Source organism: Haliaeetus albicilla, chromosome 6 (assembly GCF_947461875.1).
Source record: "Haliaeetus albicilla chromosome 6, bHalAlb1.1, whole genome shotgun sequence".
Taxonomy (NCBI): Eukaryota; Metazoa; Chordata; class Aves; order Accipitriformes; family Accipitridae; genus Haliaeetus; species Haliaeetus albicilla.
In genome coordinates this window covers 36,943,654-36,967,077 of record NC_091488.1, presented here as the reverse complement: position 1 = coordinate 36,967,077, position 23,424 = coordinate 36,943,654, and the positions used below count along the sequence as shown (strand labels likewise).

Genomic DNA, 23,424 nt, shown 5'->3' with positions numbered 1-23,424 from the left:
TCTTCAAAGTATACTGTCTTCAGAATACACTTTCTGTTGCTTTTTCAGTTGCTAGACACTATCATAAGCCTTTCATTGCAAATCACCTCTCCTGGAGTACCATTAGAGGGATCAACATTTTAAATGGAGTCAACCTATTCTGAAGAAGAATAGTTGTAATGATGACATGCATGATTTCTAGTGAAATCCTGTTCAAGCTTGCTCCCAAGGGCTTACAAACTATCATTAAGGCACACTAGGACATGGAAGGAATTTTCTCCAAATACATTGACTAGTGGTTTGTTTGAAGTTTGAAATATGCTTCCAAAAGTCAAGGCCTTGCTGTTTATCCATTTTGTTTAACAACAATTGCTGCTGTTGTTAACTTGCACCAAAATAGATTTGCCAGCCAGCATTAGGAAAAATATCCCCTGTAATACCTGCTCCAACTGGATAAGGGAAAAACTCTTTAGGAGTCCAGGCTCTCTGCTTAGACTCTGCCTAGGGTGAGTGTTACACAGAAAATAACAATTTTTAATGACATTTTCATGGAAGAAAATGAAAATTTATCACTGATCTTTTGCAGTTCAGCCATTGGTAACTGCTGTATTTTTATTCTTTTGAAGTTGTATCACATCAGGATGAGTAAAAAGAGCTGTAAGTTGCTCTGAGCTACCTGGAGGTAGGTAATGCAAATAACAGTGCCAATAGTAGTCACTGATGATGGGCAGAAATAAATAGAAATTCAGAAAGAAAGAGGTGAGGAGAATAGCTGGGAAGGAAGTAACTATAAGCAATTTATAAATTCTGAATTGCATCTTACAGAACACAGTGAATATGGGGAGTATTTTCTGTTAAATTTATTTTTATGTTGATTTTTTTTCTCCTTTTCCTTATCTTTCTTTTTCCTATATATATATAATTAAAGCAATATATAATTAAAACCATATATATGTATATAATAAAACATAGAGATATATATGATTTTAATTTTAAAAGAAGGCTTTGGACAGAAAGAAGACAAAGCAACGGTGAAAATAGTAACTCCAGCTTCCTTTTTCCAAAACCACTATCTCATAATTTTTAGAAGTATGAAACACCAGTGTGTAGATTTCCTGGAGGGCTGACAAATACACTGGCCAGTATGCAACCCCCTCAACAAACTCCATCGCTCCTGCCTTCTCTCCCACGTGGGTGCCACTAGGCTTCAGTTCTCCAAGATAGCCAGCTGCACAGTGCCATAACCTTTCTGTCCATTTTAAAGCATACGTATTAGCAGCAAGAGAGATTTTATTTCAGAGGAATCCTTCCCTTTGTCTCACTCCTCTTTCAACTTGTAGCAGAAAGCTTGTTGACCACTAAGTTTTTGCCTACACCTTGTTATGGTTCCCTGCAAACTTCCACACTCATGCAGTTCACTTCTCTTCAGCAATAAAATACAGCAGGAAGACTTTTAGAAGCAGCCAGGAAGGCAATATTTTCCCCGCTCAAGTAATTTTGGCTTGGCATTTTCTTTTGCTGCTCCTCTCGGTGCCCATGCAGCCGATTCCCCTGCAGGGCTCAGCAGGAGCAGCAGCCTGCACATGCAGAATAACTGCGCTTAGACTGCAGCAGGAGCTCTCAGTACTTGATACTTTTCCTAATACTTGCCTGGGAAAATTGGCTGGGGAACCAGAGACCTGAGTCAAGGAGCGAATACAAGGTATGAGTGGCAACCTCCTTGTTTTAACACCTGGAGACAAAGCGCATGCAAAGGAAGAGAGCGGGTTATTGAAAGACTTCTCTCAGAGGGGTTCTGCCCCATCCCGACCTTTTCGTCCTGCGTTATGCTTTAGTTATATATTGTCATTCTCTCTCCTATGAAATTACAGTGACTTGTCATGTAGTGAGAGCACCAGCATCCCTGTGGGAAAAGAGGAGGAACAAAGCTAGGCAGCCGGTCCTGCCTGGCAGGAGGTCGTTTCCATCCGCCGCTGGATAGGATCACCGATCGCTGCTGGCTGGTCTCATTTCTCTCAAGTTGGTATCCTGGCAGGCACTGGGCAAATTACTCCAATACCTGAGTTTCCTTGACTGTAAAGAGAGGTAAGACTGTTATGCTCTCCCCTGAGAAGTGTGTTACAAGTTTTAATTAACTCCTGTTTGTAAAGAAGAAAATGTCTGTGGGAGGACCAAGCATGATACACTAATGTTACTAAATTGGTGTTTAAGCTAATAGCTCTTTGCTAACTGTAGCTTTCCTGAGGAAATAGAAGAGACAGGTCTCCAGTCCATTGCTTTGAATCCAAAGCTGGTTCATGACTCCTTTACCTGCTGGATGAGCTCTCAGTTATTTCCCATCATTCTCCAAAGTTTCCCACAGGCCGTGTTTGCAGTGTGAGCTGCAGGTGGTGTAAGCCAGTATTGCTTAGAGCCACACCAGGTTACACCAAAGCAGTTCCCTTCCTGGAGGTCCCTCAGTCCCGGGCCAGCTGCAGGCAGCTCTGTGGTGGCCAGGCTCCATGCACGGGACCAGACCCACCATGGTCCAACCTTTCTCTGGACTCGGCCTCAGCACACTCGAATGAGTAGTATGTTTTCTTTTGGCTCTGAGACACTTGAAATTCACCCACATCTCTTAATTCTGCATTGCCCTGTGTCTCACAGTAGGTCTTTTTAACTCCTGTCTCTAAATGAGGCAGAACTTCCCAGCCACAGGCAGTTCATTTAAATATAAATGTAAAAGCTGTGCTGGAGGAAATGGTTTCTGCTCAGCTATTTGATTATGAAATCAAATCATTTCTCTGCTGTTTTCAAATTGGTGGCTAACGGACGGTAACAGTGAAAAAGGGGGACTTCAGGGCTGGGTTTACATGAATTAAAGACATTCATTCCTGTGTGTGCTTTAATCTATATTGAAAGTAGTGTGTTTTCAATTATGACCTGAGCCTATGGGATTTTTTTTTTTTTATCTCTAAAGCAATAGAGAGAAAAGCCTTTAACCCTCAGGAAATTGTTAAATGTAGGATTATACACCAATGCCATCAATTATTCTTTCTTGTGTTCACAAATGATAACAAAGAGATGAATTGATGGGTAAAATCTCTACTTCAGGCAACAGGAAACACCAGCTACAAGTAAAATAAAGGCACGGATCAAGAAATGGCTAGCTGAGCTTCCCTGAAACACAGAAACAAAATGCTGAAAGCACAGGAACCCAGTAGTGATTTCTGATCTCTGGTGTCACAGAAAATCACTCAAGAAGTTGTCTTCTGAGTGAAGTGAATGGATACCTCCTGTTCTTTTTCAGAGGAAGTCAAAAGACAACCGATACATCAGTATTTTCTTCAACATCCAAATGTGCTTCTGCTTTCAAACTTAAGTAACAACAGTGAGATCTCCCTCCACCATAATTTGGGTTTTGGAAGGAGCAATGCAACTTTTGAAGCCCAGAAAGTGTGGGTTAGAGTCCCCTAGTTCCTTGTCCTCTTGCCTTGAGCTGCTTTGTCACAAACTTCCTTGCCTTCTTTCACCTACAAGTCACTCTTCCCTATTAGGTGTCTGAAACTCTCTCTTTCTTTCACCTCGTGAGAAATATTTAATTCCCCTAAATACATTCTCTTTTATCTAAATGTCTATGTGCTGCAGGGACTCACAAAAGCACATGTTGTATTATTCCTTCAGCTTAGCATTTTCAACCTTGCAAATCTATGCTCTTTATCTATCTGAAGCCTACGTTAGCACATGCGGGTGGTGTAGGGAAAACTCTCTGGTCCTGGGATGTTGACTCCTTTTATTCAACTGCTGGAGTTGTTTGCAGGAAGCTAAGTATTAAGTATTTTTCTAATATTATTTTTCTATATAGACATCACTGCAATTGCCACAGGGATGATAGACACTTGCCACTGGGAATTAAAGATGAGCAGAAAGAAGGTGTCCAAAAAAGGTCCACGTTATATAATATCCAGAGAACCTATGACCCAAGTAACTTAAATAGCATATGTAAAGCCAAGTGAATGGAATGGTTGCAAATAAATGTATCACACGGTAGATGAGCAGAGATGACGTGGATATTGTCTTGCTCCTGAAACTTTCATCTGTGACAGTGCAGTAATTTCTTGAGCAACAAGAAGTGCTTTGATCTTTGTAAACACTTTTGAGTTCAGGCCTGTGAACGCAGAACAATTCAAGACTGAAGATGAGAGCTGGAGGTTGGCGGTGCTCACTTTCCTTTTCCTTCCCCAGCCTGTGGCACTAGCATGTCTCCGCAGAGCTGTGCTCGTGCCTGCACTCACTCCTGGCAAAGGACGTCTGGCAGAAGCAGGTGAAAACAAAAGCCAGGCACACACAGGCATCAGTGGGATGGACGCCTGTCATGGCAGAGGAGCGCTACCTTGGTCACAGCATCCCAACATGCTCGTGAGGACATGGAGGACACAGAGAGGAACAGAACAATTTTTTCACTGTTCTTGGCATGGCAAAATGTAGCCTTACTGACTCCACTGTGAAGCCCTGAGTCGTGTCAAAGATCTGCCCATAAAACACAGAAACTCCCCAGCCTGGCATGGAGGATGGGGAGCAGGGTATATAGCTAAAGACTGCTGGAAGAGGAGGAAGAGCTTGCTTTCCTCCAGTGGTACCAAAGGGAGGAGCTGTGAGGATACTCTCCTCTCCGAAGCCTGACAGGTGAGGATGTTCTCCCTCTACTGTCACCTGGGTGCTAAAATCTTCCCTGCCTCTCTCCCCTCTCATTTTAATCCCTGTATAGAGGGGACTCTTGCTTTCCATTTTCAGCCTGCTGGGGTGCAGCTGAGCAGTAGGAGCACTGCCCCAGCAGCCTCAAGGCTCTATCCTAAAGAATGCTGCTCCAGACCACAGTGGGGGGACAGGCACAGGTGCCACCCAACTTGCAGTAATGCACAGCACCTTTTCTCACTTCACCTTTATTAGTTTTGGAAGGGTTTAAACCAAAACCACCCAGTATCAGCAGAATGCCTTCTACAGGTGGACTGTTTTGGGGTAATACCAAGCAGGTGTTATAGGTACTGAACTGAGCAGAGGGCCTGGCTGTGATCTAGATGTCAGTACATTATGAAAAAACATGTATCTCTATTCCTTGTGATTCCTTGGACATATCGATTCTATTCCTACTCGCTCACCATATCTGTAGTTCCTATTTCTATAATTTTCCTCGTATTCTCTGTTCTATCTTCTGCACTCTCCCCCAAGCTGATGGTTTTCAGTCTTTCTACCTTGTGTAAGTTTTGTTACAAAGCAGTGGTTCAAAGTTATGTTCCTAGAACATCAGCAGAAAAAGTAATAAAAGCCACCAAAAAAAGAGGAAAAGGCCATTTATGCTTATTTATAAACCATGTGTCAATACCTTAGTTATGAAACAGGGTTTGTTCATACTTCACTTTATAGCGACTTCTTTCTTTATACTATGCTATAATTCGTTTGGCTGTAGTCTAATCAAAAGTGTGTGTGTGTGCGTGTCTGTGTGTGTGTCTGTGTTTTTTAGGATCTGTGGTTATGCAATCCTTTGGGAAAAGTTAAGATATACAGCCTGCTTGTAATAAACAGCCGCAGCTTAATTTACTCATTCTGTGTTCTTACTTTAAAGATCTAAACAGAGCCTCACATGCAGTAGACTTCTGTTTCACTCATTGCCTCTTACAGGAGATGAATGGTGTATTCAGAGGAGGATTCAGACTTCATTTAGACCCTGCTTCATGGTCAGTGGTTATAATTGTCTGAAAAAGTAGCAGTGGGCATTAACCAGAATTATACTGATACGGCAAGTAGCCAAGTATGTTCTTTCTTTGCGTTTGTCACTGTACTCACACACACTGTATAGGAAAAGTATTTGGTTTAACTGTGTCTAGTTGTAATTATACCTTGTTCAAGAAAATGTCTTTTTTCATTTCTTCCATGCAGGGTTTCCTCAGTATTTCAAATCTCATTTCCCCTTTGCCACCTAGCAAAAAAAAAAATCTTTCTGAGACAAGGTCTAGTTCAAAGTTTCAGAGATATGTATTTTGTTTGTATGTTTTCTGTTTCTTACTCCATTTTGGTTCCAGACGTCCAAGACTTTTTGATATAACTGTGGAATGGAAAAAAACATCTGGACTGGAAAAGCATTGTGGGAGATGATCAAATGCTGGTAAAAGTAATAGTAGAGCATCTGATACTCATCAAATGTAAACTTAGTAAAGGTAATTAAAAGGAGCACATTAAACTGAAAGATGAGAGGCAGATCACAGGATAATCCCATGGAATAGGGTTTTTTTAAATGGTCTGTTTTCCTCCAGGTTTGAGAAACTGGAATTGTGAAGGCTCATGTCTGTCTTAAATACTCTGCTATAACTTGCACTTCATTGCACACTACATATTCTAATCTGCTCTCAGTCTGCAATGTATTTATACGAGTGCTTCATACAACAGGACTGTAGCCAGATTTTTAACAGTATGTAAAATTTAAAGAATGTAGATTTTAAAGAATCTATTTGGTTATCTAAAAACACAGTAAAGGGCTTTGTGAGATTGACCAAGAACAACTCTGCCTATAATTCCCACCGACATAAATTATACCCTTCCAAAAGAATCTGGGGAAAAAAAAAAAAAGAAAAAAGCAAGCCCAGGCTATTGCAAACAGCTGTATATGTGCGTAAAGATGCACATATTGTATATCTTCAAGCATCTGACCTATTGGTCCTCAAGTATATAAATACCTGAAGGGAGGGTGCAAAGAGGACAGAGCCAGGCTATTTTCAGTGGTGCCCAGTGACAGGACAAGAGGCAACAGGCACAAACTGAAACACAGGAGGTTCCCTCTGAATATCAGGAAACATGTTTTTCCTGTGAGGGTGACCGAGCACTGGCACAGGTTGCCCGGAGAGGTGCTGGAGTCTCCCTCCTTAGAGATACTGAAAAGCCGTGTGGACATGGTCCTGGGCAACTGGCTGTAGGTGGTCCTGCTTGAACAGGGGTTTGGAGCAGATAGCCTCCAGAGGTCCCTTCCAACCTCAACCCTTCTGTGATTCTATGAAGTTCAAATTTTAGAAATATATGCTTTTAGTTCTGGTGGTGCCTGTATCAATTTCAAGCCACACGCAAGGTTAGTGAGTGAACCAAAGTGAACAGCTTGGAAGCAAACCTACTGACACTCTTCCAGCCTGTTCTTCCATGGCATCACTGAGCCTTGTAAGGTCCAGGACAGGTTAAAAAACTTCCAGACTGTTCTGGTTTCAGCTGGAATAAAGTTAATTTTCTCTTAGTCGCTGGTATAGTGCTGTGTTTTGGATTTAGGAGGAGAATAATGTTGATAACACACTGATATTTTAGTTGTTGCTAAGAAGTGCTTGTACTAAGTCAAGGACTTTTCAGCTTCTCATACTGCCCTGCCAGCCAAGGCTGGGAGTGCACAAGAAACTGGGAGGGGACACAGCCAGGACAGCTGACTGAAACAAGCCAAATGAGTATTCCATACCATGTGATGTCATGCCCAGTATATAAACTGGGGGAAGTTGGCCAGGGGGGCACCACAGCTCAGGGATAGGCTGGGCATCGGTCAGCGGGTGGTGAACAATTGTATTGTGCATCACTTGGTTTGTATATTATTATTATTATTATTATTATCCCTTCCTTTTCTGTCCTATTAAACTGTCTTTATCTCAATCCACAAGTTTTACTTCTTTTTCGCCAATTGTCTCCCCCATCCCACTGCAGGGGGGAGGGAGCGAGCGACTGCGTGCTGCTTAATTGCTGGCTGGGGTTAAACAACGACTTAGACAAACATGGAATTAATTTTCTGCCTACTTCATGAGATGCCTCACCAAATATTGGCAGAAAAACTCTTTTGCAGAGTAACTTTCCAGAATAACCGTATTCTTTTATTCTTCTGATTGCTTGCTTGTGTGTGTCAGCACAGTATCTCACAGACAGAAATTTTCACTCCCTCTTAGCTTTTCTTTCTCAAAAAGAAAGCTAGACTCTTGATCTCTGGCACAGGTTCTGCAATATCTCCGTTCATTTCTTTGCCAAAGACTTCCTGTGTGACATAGGTTATGTTGCTTTATTCAAGCAATAATCCACCAAGCTCCCACTGGTTTCAATGCACCTGAGGAGTTTTAGGCTTTAACGTTTGTGTCTCGTTTCCTTATTTGTGAAATATAGCTAACAATACTTTCCTTTGACTGCCCTTTATGCAGTTTTTCCATCTAGAAAATAATCTCTTTGTGGTAGATGCAGTCTCCTACTATATGTTTGATGAAGTCTAGCACAACAGGTCATTCATCTTGGCTGGGAAGCCTCTGAGAGCTATCGCTGTCCAACAGCGGAAGTAGGGAGGAATGCCATTTGCACCTCTGGGTTTTCTTATATGAAAGTTGGAATATTTCACCCAGAACTACAACAGATCAAAACTCAAATAGTATATTTCTTTTGAGGGAAGAAAAATCTGCACATATTTCATCCTGAGGTTTGTGGGTCTGGGCAAGGGGTTAGATTTTTGAAAAATAAAAGCTTAGGGAAAAATGGACTGGCCTCAACAAATAGCAGTAATACTAGAAAGTGTAATAATTAATGGGACTGACAGCTGAAATGGCTCATTCTTTTTTTGCAATATAGGCCTGCAATGTTAAAAACTATCTCCAAAACCAGATCTTGCACATAAATGGTGGAATCTAACACTGCTCCGCAGCAGTTTGTCACAAATTCCAGGAGAATGCTGTCTGCACGCACCCTGATATTTTGCACTGCTTGGTGAAAGCAATTCCCTCGAAGAGCAAAGGAAAAAGAAAATGCGCAGTAGGTCCCACAACTCATCTCAAGTTTCCTTTGGTGACTGTCTTCCATTTCTTTTTCATGAGGTCTTTGACAAGCAGCAGCAGTTATAAGATTTTCATTTCCTGGAACATTTCTTGCCAGACTAAGAGCTAAGGGTTCTCTTTTTTTGCTTTTTTCCCCCTTTTTTTTTCTTTTTAAGATAGATGTACAGCATGACTGGAGGAGAGATTCATGACCTACTTTTCCCAAATTGAATATTGAGCTTTGTGTACTTTCTGATATTGAGTAGGGAGTTCTTCCCATTAGAAATCTCCTTGGGCCAGTTTCTGTTAGCCTTCCCATGGAAGAACAGCAAGGCAAGGTATAACTCAGGTTGAGGAGGAAATCCTAGCATCGTCCTTGAGGAGTAAGAGATTGCTGAGTGTCATTGAGCAGGTTTCTGTACCTTCAGTAAATAAATAAAACCCAAATTACAACAAAGAGACAGTCTCTTTTGTCAGTCATTTGCTGAAGGGAGTCCATGTGCATTGCTCAATCAGGGCTAAGAAAACAAGGTTTAGGCAGTAGAATGTGTCAAAAATTGGGAGTTGTGGGAAAAGGTCATGTGAACCCATTCCTTAATGGAGACAGGAGAATTAGACACCGAGACTAATCATTTCATGTAACACTGACTAACCTTCCTTGCCTTCAGTAGCATTTCATCACTTGTGAACCAAGGGGACATCTGACGGAGACCACAGCATCCCAACAATTTGGCTGTGCCGTTTAAGAATGTCCCCCAACCAGAGCCGTCCATCAGATCGCTGGGCGGCAGCAGTGACATTTCGGTAGACGTGTTTAATTACGTGGATGAAGTAGGCCCATCATCAATAGTGCTGACATTTCAAAGAGCTATCACCTCAGGATAAGCCAGCTCTAAAACTAATCTCTTTTCTGTCCTTCTCCATCTGCCCTGACAAATAAAGCTGCATGAGTAAGATTTTTAAACAGAGGTAGTACCAAAAGAGAGGTGCAGAGCACAGAGAAGTCCATTTGAGAGCCCATAAGCAGCCAATTCCCACTGTGACCCTCGGTGGCCTGAACATTTCTTTCAGAGCCTAACTTCAGCTGTGCTTCCCCAAATACCTTCAGAAATCACAAGGGAGAAAGAGAAAGGATGGTCCCATAGTGCAAAACGCTTGAGTCTGCTTTAACTAGCTGGCAGACAAAAGTTAACCCCCAAAAATAGAGTTACAATGGCCAGGAAGAGGTGCAAAAGCAGGTCGCTTTTGTCTCACTAGCCCGTGCATGCCCTGGCTGGTAACACCAGCTGGTGAGCAGCCCCACGCAGCCACTGTGAGACTCACGCTCGGGCTTCTCCGCTGCTGCGGCCTCAAACCGGTGCCGTCAGCCGAAGCGAAAAGTCAAATCTCTAGGCTCTGAAGAATCAACAATTGTGCTGTTAGAAGTAAAAATGGGAGGTGAGTTAAGGAAATAATACAAAAGCAAAAAGAAGGCTAAGCAGCCTGCTAGGGATTTGCAGATGCAGGATGCGGATGCAGCCATCTGCTTCAAACACGCAGCAACTCAGATAGCAACGTTATACTGGATGTCAGTGGGAGTCTGTCACTTCTCATGGTGTACTAGAAAACATTAGTTGTCTTATTTAACATTTTACTCCTCTTCACTGTTGTGTTTTCATGGCATGCAATATCTCAGAAAGGATAAGGATTTCTCTCCCTCTCCTGCTTGAAAGCAGGACCCAGAAGGAATTTGGGGGAGTCCATTTATGCACAGGATCTCAGGGCCAGCAGCACTCTGCTCACAGCTGTGACAGGAGTGGAAAGAGGGGCACGGAAAAGGAGGCACCGAAAAAGTTCGCAGCCACAGCGTAAACAGGAACAGGCCAGAGATGCTGCGCAGCCTGTGCCAGCAGCGTGCATCCCTTTTGTGGGGTCCATCAATAACTGAGGGTCTCCAGGCTACACCAGGACCCTGACCGCTCACTGACATGGCTTGCCCCACTGCTGACGGGGGGAGACAAGCACTGGGAACTGATGTTGCTTCACTTCCCAGTTTTTCTTCTTGCTTGCTTCTTGGTTGCTTTTCTTGGGTACCAGTGATGGGCACAAACAGGGCAGCAGACAAAGCTCAAGAGTTGGGCCCAGTTTTGTCCTCCACTGCTTTCTCCACCAGAGCTTTTGCTGACTGCTGAATTTTCATTTTGTGCCTTGCAAACCTTCCGTTAGACGTCTGAACCAGTATTCTGAAAGATGGAAATCATAACATTTCATCTGAGAGGTATTGAAATAGAACAGTCCACTGTTTCAAAAAAAAAAAAACCAACCAAAAAACCTCTTACATCATCTTCTGCCAAAAGTTGCTCGAGGCAGCAAGTAATTCTTTAATAACTAAAATAATTCCTTAATAATTAAAACAATTTGGCAGAAGCTATGGGCTTGATTTTAAAAAAACCCTACATGATACTTATTTTATTCACTGTAGCAGACAGTTTCATCTAAGGGGATTGTTCTTCTCTGTTAAAACTGTTCCCACAGGGTAAATCTTTTCAGGACTACACCCTGAAAGCTGAGGGCATATTTCCTGTTTATGGCTATACAAAACCAAAAAGGCTCTTCTGTAGTGTTCCCAGGGCAGTTCTCCCGAGCTGAGCCATTGCTAGTATGTTTTCCAAACAATTCAACCATACCAATGTGCTACAATGTAGAAATCGATTTTGGTTTTATTTATTTGGGGGGAGACAAAGAAATTTATTATGTTTAGCCGCTGGACCTGACTCATGCCCACCTAAACAGCTTCCCAGCCCCTGTCCTCTGCCGCTGACTCAGTGATCCCTGCAGGGGAGGCTGAGACTGCCGCAGCCAGACTGTGTGGACTCACGCTTTTGACAATGAATGTGCACTGCAGGCTTATGCAAGCGATCATATACCTACTTAGGCATAATGAAAATGCACTCAGGATAGCTTTCCTACAGCCATTTGTTGTTCTTATGTTGCTTCTGTCCATACTGACTTCATGTCAAGTTCAACCAACAGTTTTCGATTGCTTTTAAGTACTCCTTTTGAATCTAGAAAGTTAGGTGGAAATAGCTACTAATTTTGAGTCTTGAAACATCCAGCTCCCTGTTGTAAGTCCATTTCTAAATGCTTTTTATAGCACCCGTGTGGCCTGTCATTTCTTCTTTTTTTTTTTTTCAGAACCACAACTGACTGGCTGAAGTATAAAAATTGCTGAAGGGCATTTTCTATCAGACTATAGGCAGCTGCACACAAAATTGATGGAAAATTAACTTTCCAAGGTGAGCTGAGTTTAATTCCTAATTTGCTGAAAAGGAGGAAGTATTCAAGACACTTTGGCCTTGAAGAACTTGGAAGGATCTCATAAGAGGACAAGAAATTTTCTGACAAACCTCATAGTAACAAACTTTCCTACAGCTTGTTCAGTGCATGAATTATTTTTTGATCCTCTTTGAAAAGTGAACAGAAATGTATGAACAACAACACTTTTTAAAAATTACAAATTAGAAACCCAAATTATATGGGTGAGGACTTTTTACGCAGGATGATTTCAGTACAGTGTATTTTGATTAGGTGAGGTTTGCTCTGAGGAGCACCACAGTTTGTTTAGATGGTGTTGACAGAGACAAGCTTAGCTAGTAAGGAGGGAAGGAAATTTGGGGAATCAAGTCCAAGGGATCAGGAGGAAATACTGGATAGACTGAGCGTAGCATAGCTGGGCCATTAGGTATCTCAAGCTGCTGAGGACACTTCTTCACCTCTCTGCTCTTCCCCTGCTCTCCTAGCTCCTGACGTGATGTCCTACAGAAGGACCTGCTTGTATCTTGTGTTAGAGACCTAGCTGCTTTGTTTTCCCGATGTCTCTTTAAGCCTCTAGAGAGGACTTCTGAATTTAGATCTGTCTCCAAAGTTCCTGAGTTCAAAATATTTATTTGTAAAATTTTTGTTGCCTCGTTGTTAATTTCTCTGATCATTCTCAGATCAATTCTCTTATTCTCTTTCAGCCATCTTGAATGACATCTCCCGCCTTCCCTCATTCTCTTGCATCTCTTCCTACCTTGATATAAAGTACAGAAGTTTAGGGTGAAAGTCTGATTTTTTTTTTTTTTTTTTCTCCATCTCCATATCTTGGTTTCTAATTTATCCCAGGCTACACCTAACAGATTGATCAAGAGTTGATCTACATCAAACCTTCATTAAGCAAAATGATAACCAGAGCAGTTGCTGTCTGGCAAGCATCAAACATCTTGTCTGTACTTTATACTGTTCTGCTCTAGCTCTTTGCTGATAAATGCAGTACTGACTTCTTCAGATATAAAGGTAGGTACTGCGTTCACACAGGACATCTGTCTTTATCTCATGGGCTCATGAGATATCATGAGCGTTTCACTCATGGATATTATGACTTCATCATTAGCTCCTCTCATTCAATCTTCTATTTTGGGTCACGATGGGTTTTGCAAGCCCAACCCGTTTGCCACTGACTTTGTTTTTTATTCTGGATGACTTATGTTCTCAGTGCATCCCTTAAATTTTAGGGCAACACAGTGTTTATCATAGTGACTAAATGATTTAAATCACTGTTGACACTGTCACTTTTACATCATTATAAATACCTTGGCTCCAAAGGATCCAGGCTGCGTGATGAACTCCAATAAATCTCCTCCTTAATATTGTCAAGGCTTGAAATGGAAATGTCTGCAGTAAGGAAAAGGCAGAATTGTTAAGGTGTCATACTTATCTCTTTGAAATAAATGGTGAATTTTTTAATCTTTGCCATCAGGAATGATAAACGTTTCTGCAGTTGCTTATTATAGTGCTGCACTGAAGCCCTCCTGGATTCTCTCTTCGGTTGTGCAGAATTATTAGAATAGGCCAATGAGGAGTATTTTGTATTTTGATGTACAGAGTGAAAATCCGTGGTAAATAAATTGTGTTTGCCCTGCCCTCAGTGTCCTGAGTCTCTGCAAGAGTAGGGGAAGGTTCTCATTGAAACCAGGACCACTTTATATTACGCCGACAGGGAAAAGTGTTCTTAAAGTAGGATTAAATTATATCTAAAATCCCTTTGAGTGGTGCTTTTTTATTTTATACTCTGAAACAGCTTAAGGTGGCCTCAGTGTAACCGAGGATCAGACTCAAAGAAATACGGCGCCGATAAAAAGAAATACCGTTTTTCATTTTTGCTGTGGATGTTTGTGTCTTTCCATGCAGTGTTTTAGTATTTGTGAAGGATTTTTAGTAGAAATCAATGAACATTAGTAACAATAAAGTAACATAAGAAGCTGCATTTCATAGAATCGTTTTTATGGGCAAAGTATCAAAGTGTTGGCTTACAGGATTCACAGCACAGGGCAGCACTAGGGAGGAAAGGAGCTATAAAGCATTCAACCTCACTCATCTCACGTAATCTACTCAGAAATCTAAATGCAGACCACTGACAGCTTTAAAATGGAGCAAAATACCTTCAGCAGTCTCAAAAAAAACCGAGGGAAATGTCACATCTAAACCGAAACCATAAAAAAGAGGAAATAAAGCACAAAAGAAGCTGGGGATCTGGTGGGTATTTTAATAGCGAGCAGAAAAGAAGAGAGCTAGGCAGTATTTTATGTCAGCTTAAAGAGACAGGGACACATGAAACGGCCCTGGCCCCCAGCCCCCTGCCATGGGAGGGGGAGCTCCAGGGACCCCCAGCACCAGCAGCGCCGTCCCTGCCGGCGTCTCCCCTTTGCACGGAGAGGGGCGACCTCGGCTCCTTCAGCCCCACGGACAGGCTTTCTCATGTGTTTCTCATCTTGCCAAAGCTTCCCTCTGTAAGGGAATTTGAGCCACAAGGTTCCCTGGGGCAAGCTTCAAGTCTGCCATCTGCTTTTTTGTCTAAGACAAGATATATTAGCCAGTGCTTGCTAAACCATGCATGTAAACACCAGCTAGGACTGACAGAAAGCATGGGGCTCATAGCTGTTGCATATTGCTTGGGACTCTAAGAGGTTCATTTTCGCTTCCTGCTGTTCATAACCTGAAAGATATTTTGTAGTCAAAAATACCACCCTGGCAACCTGATCTGACCTTCTGGAGAACACAAGCCCGAGAGACTAATTAGGAGAGATGTCTGAATTCCTGTTTCTTGCAGGAGTACGGTGCAAATCCTATGCCACAGAACCTGACAATTTATTGTCTAAATGAGTTAAGAGTCAAAACTATGACTGGAATTTAAACACCTCGTTTTTACCATCTCTGTGCCATTGAGCCCAACCCTGAAAGCTGACGCAGGCATCGAGCCTTTTGCAAGAAATGTCTCTGTATATACAGCCAGGTAACAGATGAAACAGTGGAAAGTTGCATTCAAGAATATATAATCCTAGGGAATTTTGCACCAGCAAAACATGCTACAAAAGGCTTCTTCTATGCAAGTTCACCAAGCCCTTGACACCACAGGCAGCTTCTAGATTAATACCTGCTTCCTTCAGCAGTTCCCAGCTGCAGTCTGGAGAAAATTCTGCCTTCCACCTTGGCTCACCCCTTACTCCAGTGGTATTTCCACAGCAGTTAGTGCAGACAGGTGCCGTACTCCTTAGGATGAACAAAGTACATTAGTACGTTGCTATACTGTGAGGAAATATTTCATTACAAGCGTATAAAATGTTCTACTAAATCGTTTCTTTCTGTAAAGTCTTTTAAGAAAAATATTCCAAACCTCAAAACAAGACTTTAAAATAAATATGAAATGTAGCTTTAAAAAGAAAAAAGAGGAGGAGAGGGGAAATTAAATGTTACTGACTTTATTGAATGTCTGTATTCAAATATCTTACACAAGCAGACATGTCACTTTAATCAGATAAAACCCACCAGGGAAGGTGGTAATTATTTGTATTACTTCTTGACAGCTATAAAAAGCTAAAATGTTACTGTGCAAATTCTGTCTGAACTATTTAAATAATTGAAAAATGTGATTTAACAGCTAAAACAAACTTGATTCAGGCTGATCTCTCATCGACACGTGTGAGATGAACTAAGCTGGCTCTTTGTACAGGGAATAGAAATTAACTGCACAGTGCCTTCACCTAGCGTGGTTAAAACCTGATAGCAAACAAACCCCTCAGAAGACCTTGTATTACCACAATGCAAACAGTAGGTGACAGCCATTTCTATACTGAGGCCTGCTGCACTAAAACCTCAGTTGACAGTAGCTAGGGTGGGGGCTTGCCTGGGAAATTCCCAGAGAGCTTTAGCAGCCCAGCAGCAACGCCAGGACCAGTGGATGAGACTGCCTTGCGCAGGCAGAGGATGCGAGGAAAGGCAGGAATGAGGTTTTGCAGTATTGTTAGGTCTGCTCCGAGAAAATGATATGCCAAATAGCAAGGCTTGAAGGGTGTAAAACTCCGTGCCAGGACTAGTGGTAGATCCTGGGTTGGAGGCCTTCAGGAGAGCCGTGCAGCCAGCTTGCTGGTGGACCAAGAAAGCCAGTATGAAAGAGTTTTTGCAAAGGCAATCCCAGGTTTTCAACCACCAAGTGACCTTCTGAGGCAGGGGAGTTGGAAGATTTAATCCAGTCCAGCCCGGGGGAAAGCCCTAGGCTAGCTATCACTCACAGAATACCCTTGCATTAAGGTTTTTTTCTTAAGTACCAGCCTTCCTTATGCCTTTGGTACTTGAGTTGAGAATTACGACAATGCCACAAAGTATAGTGATTTCCAACAACAAAATCTGCGTGGCCAGTGTGGAAATAATGACACAAATGCTATTATCAGAAATCTGGTTCTGCTGGTGGGTTGCAGTGTTAAGAGACTACCATCATGTAGATCATGTTAAGGACTTCTTTCCTCTTTCTACATGTTCACAGTCTCTACTGTGCTTTTCCCTGCTTTGTCTTTATAACAATACCTTAGAGACCTGTTTTCCACTTTTGCTACTCCTAGATACCCCAGACTCACATTAAAACCTTGAAAAACTAGGGATTGTCTTTAAAAAATCTAAATATCTGAAAAATGAAATAAGAAATGAGTCGCTCCAAAGGCAGTGAGATTAATGAAGCTTGGCTCTCTAGAGATTTGTCTTATTTCCCTTTAAGCTCTTTGCTTCCATCAATAATTTGGGTTCCTGCATGTCCCTTACATGATTGCCATGGCACAAGGGAAAGCCCAAAAACACTTGTTAGCTGAACAGCCAAGAGTAGGCGCTTTGCTACCTGGGCCAGGAGCTCCATTTCAATTTCTATGCCAGACAGGCCATGTCTCTGTTTTCAGCCATTCCTTCATCCTCACCAGGGCTAGAAATACATCTTTAACAAACATCAGAACTGTGATTCCTGTCCTTCTAATGACTTCCTACTTGCTTCCACCTACCTTTAATAACTGCAATATCAAAAGGGTCAGGAAATAACTGCAGAACTTAGAAATCCTGCATCTGAGCAATCCTTTTTCAAGCAGAAGAAGGGTTAGTCAGACCTGACACTCCAAGCACTGTCTCCTTCTTTCTCTCATGTCTTTGCTGTCACACGTCAGAAGTCCATCTCCACCTGCAAGCAGCTCTGCCACTGCTGAACTGAGGGACTAAACCTCAGTTACTGTAATCTAAACTCAGCAGCACCGAGAGACAGTAGTCATTGCAGGCAAGGGTACTGTCCTCCCCACATCCCCATGTTAGGTGAAACATCGAGATTCATTCACCTTTCTCACTACCTAGTGGTCTAATGTATTTCACTGTAATTGTTTAGTCCTGAAAGATGCTCACCAAAGACACAGAAGGAGCCATATGGAAAAGAAGAAACCGAAGGCTATTTCAAACTGTTGTAAGCAGCTAGTTCTTGTAGAGGTTCACAAGGAGAAAAAAGGTCTTGGAATAAGCTTTATGAATCAGGCACTTACCAGAAGAGAAGAAAGCCCACTGAAACACGGAGTTTCCCTGCAACTAATGGAGGCTTAGTGCTCCTGGAAGACCAGCAGCTTGACTGGGAGGTGCATCTGCTAGTAAATGCTCCTGCCTGCCTGGAGAAGCCCCAAGAGTGTCTGGCAGGGGTTGAGGTTAGGACTACGGGAGTTGATTGGCCCATATCTGTTCAAAACTGAAGTGTTAAGGCTTTTTTCTTTCTGCTGGCAAATGTTACCTTTAAATATCTTTAAATTTCTGCCAACAGTCAGCCTGGTGCAACAGGGACAGATTCTGCGTCAAATTCCATCACTGCAGTGCAATGAACCTGGCCTATTTTGGAAGTTTTCTTTTCATCATTTTTTCATTTTGCAGCCTCCAGCCAGATGCTGGCAACTCTGACATCTTCCTACCAACCCTCCACCACCTTCATGTGTATTAGATCTGTGCTTTTTGATGTCCTATCTATTTCCTGTAAATGTTCTAGTACATTTGCTCCTTCTGATGACTTGCTTTTCTCCTTTGAACAACTTCTTCCTCATGTTGATTTCCTGGAGCACTTATCATTTATTGATGGATAGTTAATTATCACCAGGCAATAGATCTTGCTCAACTCCCTGAAAGCAGCAGCTGACATTTCGTGTGCCTCACTACCAATGATCTTTCACAGTCACAGATATTCTTTGTAACAGATAATACATGAACCTGCATTTAATCACACCAAATGAGTCAAGGATTCCTCCTTGTCTTTGGTTAAATCTCTGCCTATCTGCAAAACTCCTGATCAGTTTCCAGGCTTGTCTCTGTTTATCGAGTGATTGATTGCAGGCACCAGCTCTCCTCTACCAACAAAACATTTTACCATACCAGTAAATTACTGATCACAGTTCAGTTTTGCTGTGTGGTTACAAGTACTCCTCAAAATTATCTATTGCCCCTGCCTGGAGACATAAACGTCAAATTCTCTTGCTCTTCTCCTCTAATGTTCTCACCTATAATATATTGCACTTCTGTCTCCTCTCCATGTGGAAATCCATGCCCAACGTTGACCGCAGACCCTGCACATAGCCCAGGCAATATGTGCTGTAGCAATTGGAGGCTAGGCAGGCAGTGGGCGAACTGGGGGACTTCTTAAGACTGCCGATGCAGCCCTGCAGCCGTGGGGCATTTCTCCCACCTCTGCTCCCTACCTGCAAAACCCTGGCCACCCCCTCCAGGCCTGCGAGGTGTTCTCCAGAAGATCTACATTTGCCCAGATTTCCTCATTGTGCAGCATCTTTCCAAAGTCTGGGGGCTGCCCTGACCCTCACCGTGAAGCAGAGCCCTCTGACACACCAGTGAGAGAGAGATGGCTCGCTTCAGCCTGGATGTCTCCTGTGCGCAAAAGCACAGACAAATTTGAGCCACCCACACAGAGCCGTGGTCGGTGAGGTGGAGTTTGCTTCTTAGTTGAGACAAATGCATGCAGACAACCATACAACTTCCCAGCCTAGCCCCACTACCCATGTCACACAGGTGCACACATGTCCTGTACCATGAAGCTATCCTTGCTGCTATTAAGACTTATTTTGATCAATTGTCTTTCTTTCCTTTAGCAGAAGACCTTGCTCTCCTATCAAAATGCAGGATAAGATGTCTAAGTGATAGATTCCAAAATGGTATAAGTTGAACCCATTCCAAAGCTGCTTGCAAGCTGCTGTTAAAATACATTTTGCAGTTAAAGATGATTACCATCAATTTATTGATCCTATTGTGAGCATGAGAAACAAGATAAGAATATTGACACTGGTGTCTGCTTTTTTTTGTAAAGCTGCGTCCAGGTTTGGCTGCCATTCCACAGTCACTACATGTGATGGAAGAGCTTATCAAACCAAATCTGAGGTCATCAGGAGAAATGCCGTTGCTTTGATACCAGCTGGGACAGTCACTGTGGTTTTAAAACACAGTGAAATTTCCCTGAGTGAATCAACTGATAACACATACGACATTATTCATAGTTTTACACTTGGCAACTGAACTAGTGCTTCATATGCTGTATATTTAATTCACTCCTCTTTGCTGGTGTCCTGACTAAATTCAGAACACAGGACTTTTTTTAGATAAGAATTTCTCCTATGACTTTTCAGGACTGTTTCCTTCCTATGCAAGATTTATCTTACCAGGTGAAGTATACACATTGCTTTGCATTGATGACCATAGGCCTATTGCGCCGAGAAAGCAGTGGTAGACATGCAAAAACTTCTGGCTGTTAATGACTAGGAAAAGCCTGGTTAATCCTAAGAAGGTGTTGTTTAGACTTAATGATTTAGATTTTGTTTTTAAACACATCTCTCTAGTTCTTTCTTTGTTATGGCAATGATATGGCACACCTACTTCACTTGGTATTAAAAGTCTCTCACCTGGACTCTCTACAACTCCGCATTTTATATATATATATGCCTTTGTACTTGCAGCAGCTAGGTGTGAAACACTGCCATATGAGACTAGTCCTATATTTTGCTCTTACTACAGGTGATTGTGACTATTAAGTGACACATTAAGTTTTCATCCCTCAACACATGGCCTCAACCTGTTCCCATTGAACTTGGAGGAAGATTTGCCTTCTGCTGGATCAAAAGGCTTTGCTTAGAATAATAGCACCATGGCTGGCCTCTAATTTGCGAAAGCTCCATCCAGCTACAGCGATGTACCTCTCCCAGATGTGGGGATGTCCTTCACTTCTTTGTTGCCACTTCTCCCCCCTCTCTCAATTAAAGTGTTCATTATGTATGTCACACCTCAGATTTCATGCACTGGCAGATGTTAAGGAGATTGAGTCAAGCGTTTACTCTCTGTTTCATCTTTAACCCAGCTCTCTCCTTTGATCTGCATATCCACCTGGACTCTGGATCTTTCTGGTTCTACCTGTTCATCTTGGTACCTAACCTGTCCCCCTTTCCCACTCTGTCAATGCTTTTGTCCAAACCTTTTCAGCCCTTCACTTTGATTATCACAGCCACCTTCTCCTCTGACTTCTACAGCAACAACCCACACTCCCTGAGGTTCACTTAACATGCTGTTAAGATTGTCCTAGGACTTGCTCCTGGGACAATGTTGCCCCTCCTTTGTTCCCACTCTTCAAACACAGTCATTGAGGAGGAGCCTTGAAAGGCTGCCCAAGATCTTTCTGCGATGTTTGATTGTGTCAGTCCACTCCTGCCTGGAGCCACATTGCTCTGCCACCTTCAGTGCCTCCCACGTCTATGCCCAGCATCAGAATCTTAACTCTTTCGCTCCTGCCTCCCCTACTGCTCTCAGTCAGTACCTACCATTGCCACCTCCTGTCCTTCATCCCCTCTTAAAAACATACCTTAATGGACAGCAAGAAACATTACTTATCTACCAGAAAGATGATTTGAAGGGATCTCAAGTTGTAGACAGAGCACATTGACCTCCCCTCGCCAGCCAGAGTCATACTCTGGATTCTGCCACAGCCAGTGGGGAGGGAGGTGTCTTTATTTCTGGTTGGAAAAGTCTCTTTTAGGCACCTGTCAGAGAATGGTGGGATGAAACCTTAATCTGTAGCATTGCCTGTTGATTGTGATGGTTACAACTAGCTTAAGCTAAATACTTAGCTTTTAGGGGTCTGAAACGGCAGCTTATTTTCAACCTGCTGCCTTGCCGATGTGCCCTACACACCCATACTGGTTTTTAGAGGCCATCCCTGGAGTGAACCCCACCACTCACCTTTCTTTTCATGCCTGCTGGGATCAGGGGTGTCAGCAGGAGGAGAGCCGCAGGCTTCTTCCCTCCATCTGTGTGCCTGGGAATGGGAAGTGAGGTCCCGGACCCGCTCCCATCCGTGAGCTCGGTGAAACCAGGACCCTTGGCAGCTGGCAATTAGCATAGGATAAACAAGCAGGGTCATTTTACTCTTTGCTCAAAAGCCCATGCCCTAATTCCACACCAGTGATGGGAAATTAGCTTCTGTAGGACAGCAGAGAAAAAGTGCTCTCCTTTCCCACATACACGAGGACAGCCGCAGAAGTAAGGGGAGTGGAGGAGAAACTGTGATTTTCCGATATACGGCTGTTCCTCTGGGTCACTCGGCCTGACCCAGAATAGCTAAATGGAGCAGATTGCTCAACGGCACTGTAACCTACAGGGTATGTACATTTGACTCCACGTCACTGCGTCTTGTCAACAGTGAATTTAAAGTAAGTGCAATTTACTGGTTTTCCCTTAAGATTGAAAGGTACTGACCTCATTGGTCAAGGAAGGGAAGCTAAATTCGTTCATGCCATAGTTCCAGATGAAGGGATAAAAATAACTTGAGAGAGGCTTTTCATGAATTCCATTACAACATTTTACACACATTATGCTTTTTTTTCCCCCACAAACCAAAGGATAATTCTCTAGTCAGAGAAAGAAAACTCTTGCAAAAACCCCAAAGATTACTCATGAAAAACAGTTCTGAGGCCTTAGAAGAAAATAACTTCACTTCCCGTCCTTCAATAAGCAATAGGGAGACCACAAAGTTGCTAGAGAGGATTTCTTCTGTCATGCATTTCATCAGTCAGAGCACATGTAGTATCACTTATGATCAAAAGATTTCTGGACAAAACCAAACTCTTGGGTTTGACTGCAATTTTTGATGGACAACAAATAATAGGGGTTTATAATAAAATAGCTATATATATATATGCAGAGACATATACAAACCAGATCTATAAAAATGTACACACACTTATCTCTGAAATCCAGACTAAATCCCATCTGAAGGTTTGTAATTTATTTTACAGGGGAAATGAATCACAAAAAGTAAGCTCATGCATCGAATATGATATTTGCAAAGAACACGAAAGCTGCAGTCCTTATCTAGCTAAACAGTTAAAGATGTGCTTAAATGCCACATGGAATGGGGACCTCTGTAAGGATCAGCATAGACATGGAAGTTTTTTGCCCACTTTAAAAATTTTACATAGAGCTTTCTCACAAGAAAATTTTCAAGTTCTAAAAAAATGCCTTCTTTGTCATTCAGCACCACGTGCAGATGATGCACAGGTTTGCTGCGTGGCCTGTGGGACACAGTCTCACTACAGTAACCTTTATGGCAGAACAGGGCATTCATCCTCCAGGCTATTTGCACCGGTGTGATTTTTTTTTTTTTTTCCTTTCCTTTTAATCGCTGAAATAGAAAAGAAAGCCTTTACTTTAAAAAATAAGGTAGTGAAAATTGGAAGTGTTTCACAGTATACTGAGCTAACAACTTCTTCTCTCCGCCAGAAGATCACATTTTATGAGTTTCTTCACCCACTCGGAGTCCTTCCAGATATTCTGCACATACACTCCTTTACCCTTGGACTGTCACCTACTGAAAAATTATATATTGTCTTCCTTAAAAGTGGCAAGTATATATAAACAAAATAACAATGAATGAATGCCTTTAAAATCATAGTTCCAATTTTCCATCTACTCTGACACAAAGTATCTGTCAGTCTTAAGCATTTCCTATTTCCACAAATAATTTTAATGTTGAACTCAAGGTAGTAAAACTCTTACTGGATTTCAGAGTGCCCTGTTCTTCTTATCCACAAATGTGACTGAGTCCTTGTTAACCAGATCCATCGCTAATCAGTTTGTAGATTTGTGGGATCCTGTTTCAGCAATTTCAGAACAGTTTGACTTGCCAGGCCTCCTTGCCCACCTCCACTTCTCTATTTCTTTCATGGATATCACAGTCACCACTTTTTTCACTGTCCAAAGCACTTGTGTGGGTGCCTCTAGGTACATGGTTGTCTGAGTCTGAGTAACT

At 42.4% G+C, this 23,424-nt stretch overlaps 1 long non-coding RNA gene across 6 annotated transcripts in view; it reads left to right on the top strand.

The window, feature by feature from the left end:
* The window catches only part of LOC138685703 (uncharacterized), a 351,799-nt gene extending 329,922 nt beyond the window's left edge, over window positions 1-21,877 (top strand). For 5 of the 6 annotated variants that reach the window (XR_011325091.1, XR_011325092.1, XR_011325088.1 and 2 more), the window contains 2 exons: window positions 1,851-2,064; window positions 4,204-5,629. This is a non-coding gene — a long non-coding RNA (uncharacterized lncRNA). The other variant, XR_011325089.1, reaches the window with a different exon arrangement.
* Window positions 21,878-23,424: the final 1,547 nt, after the last annotated feature.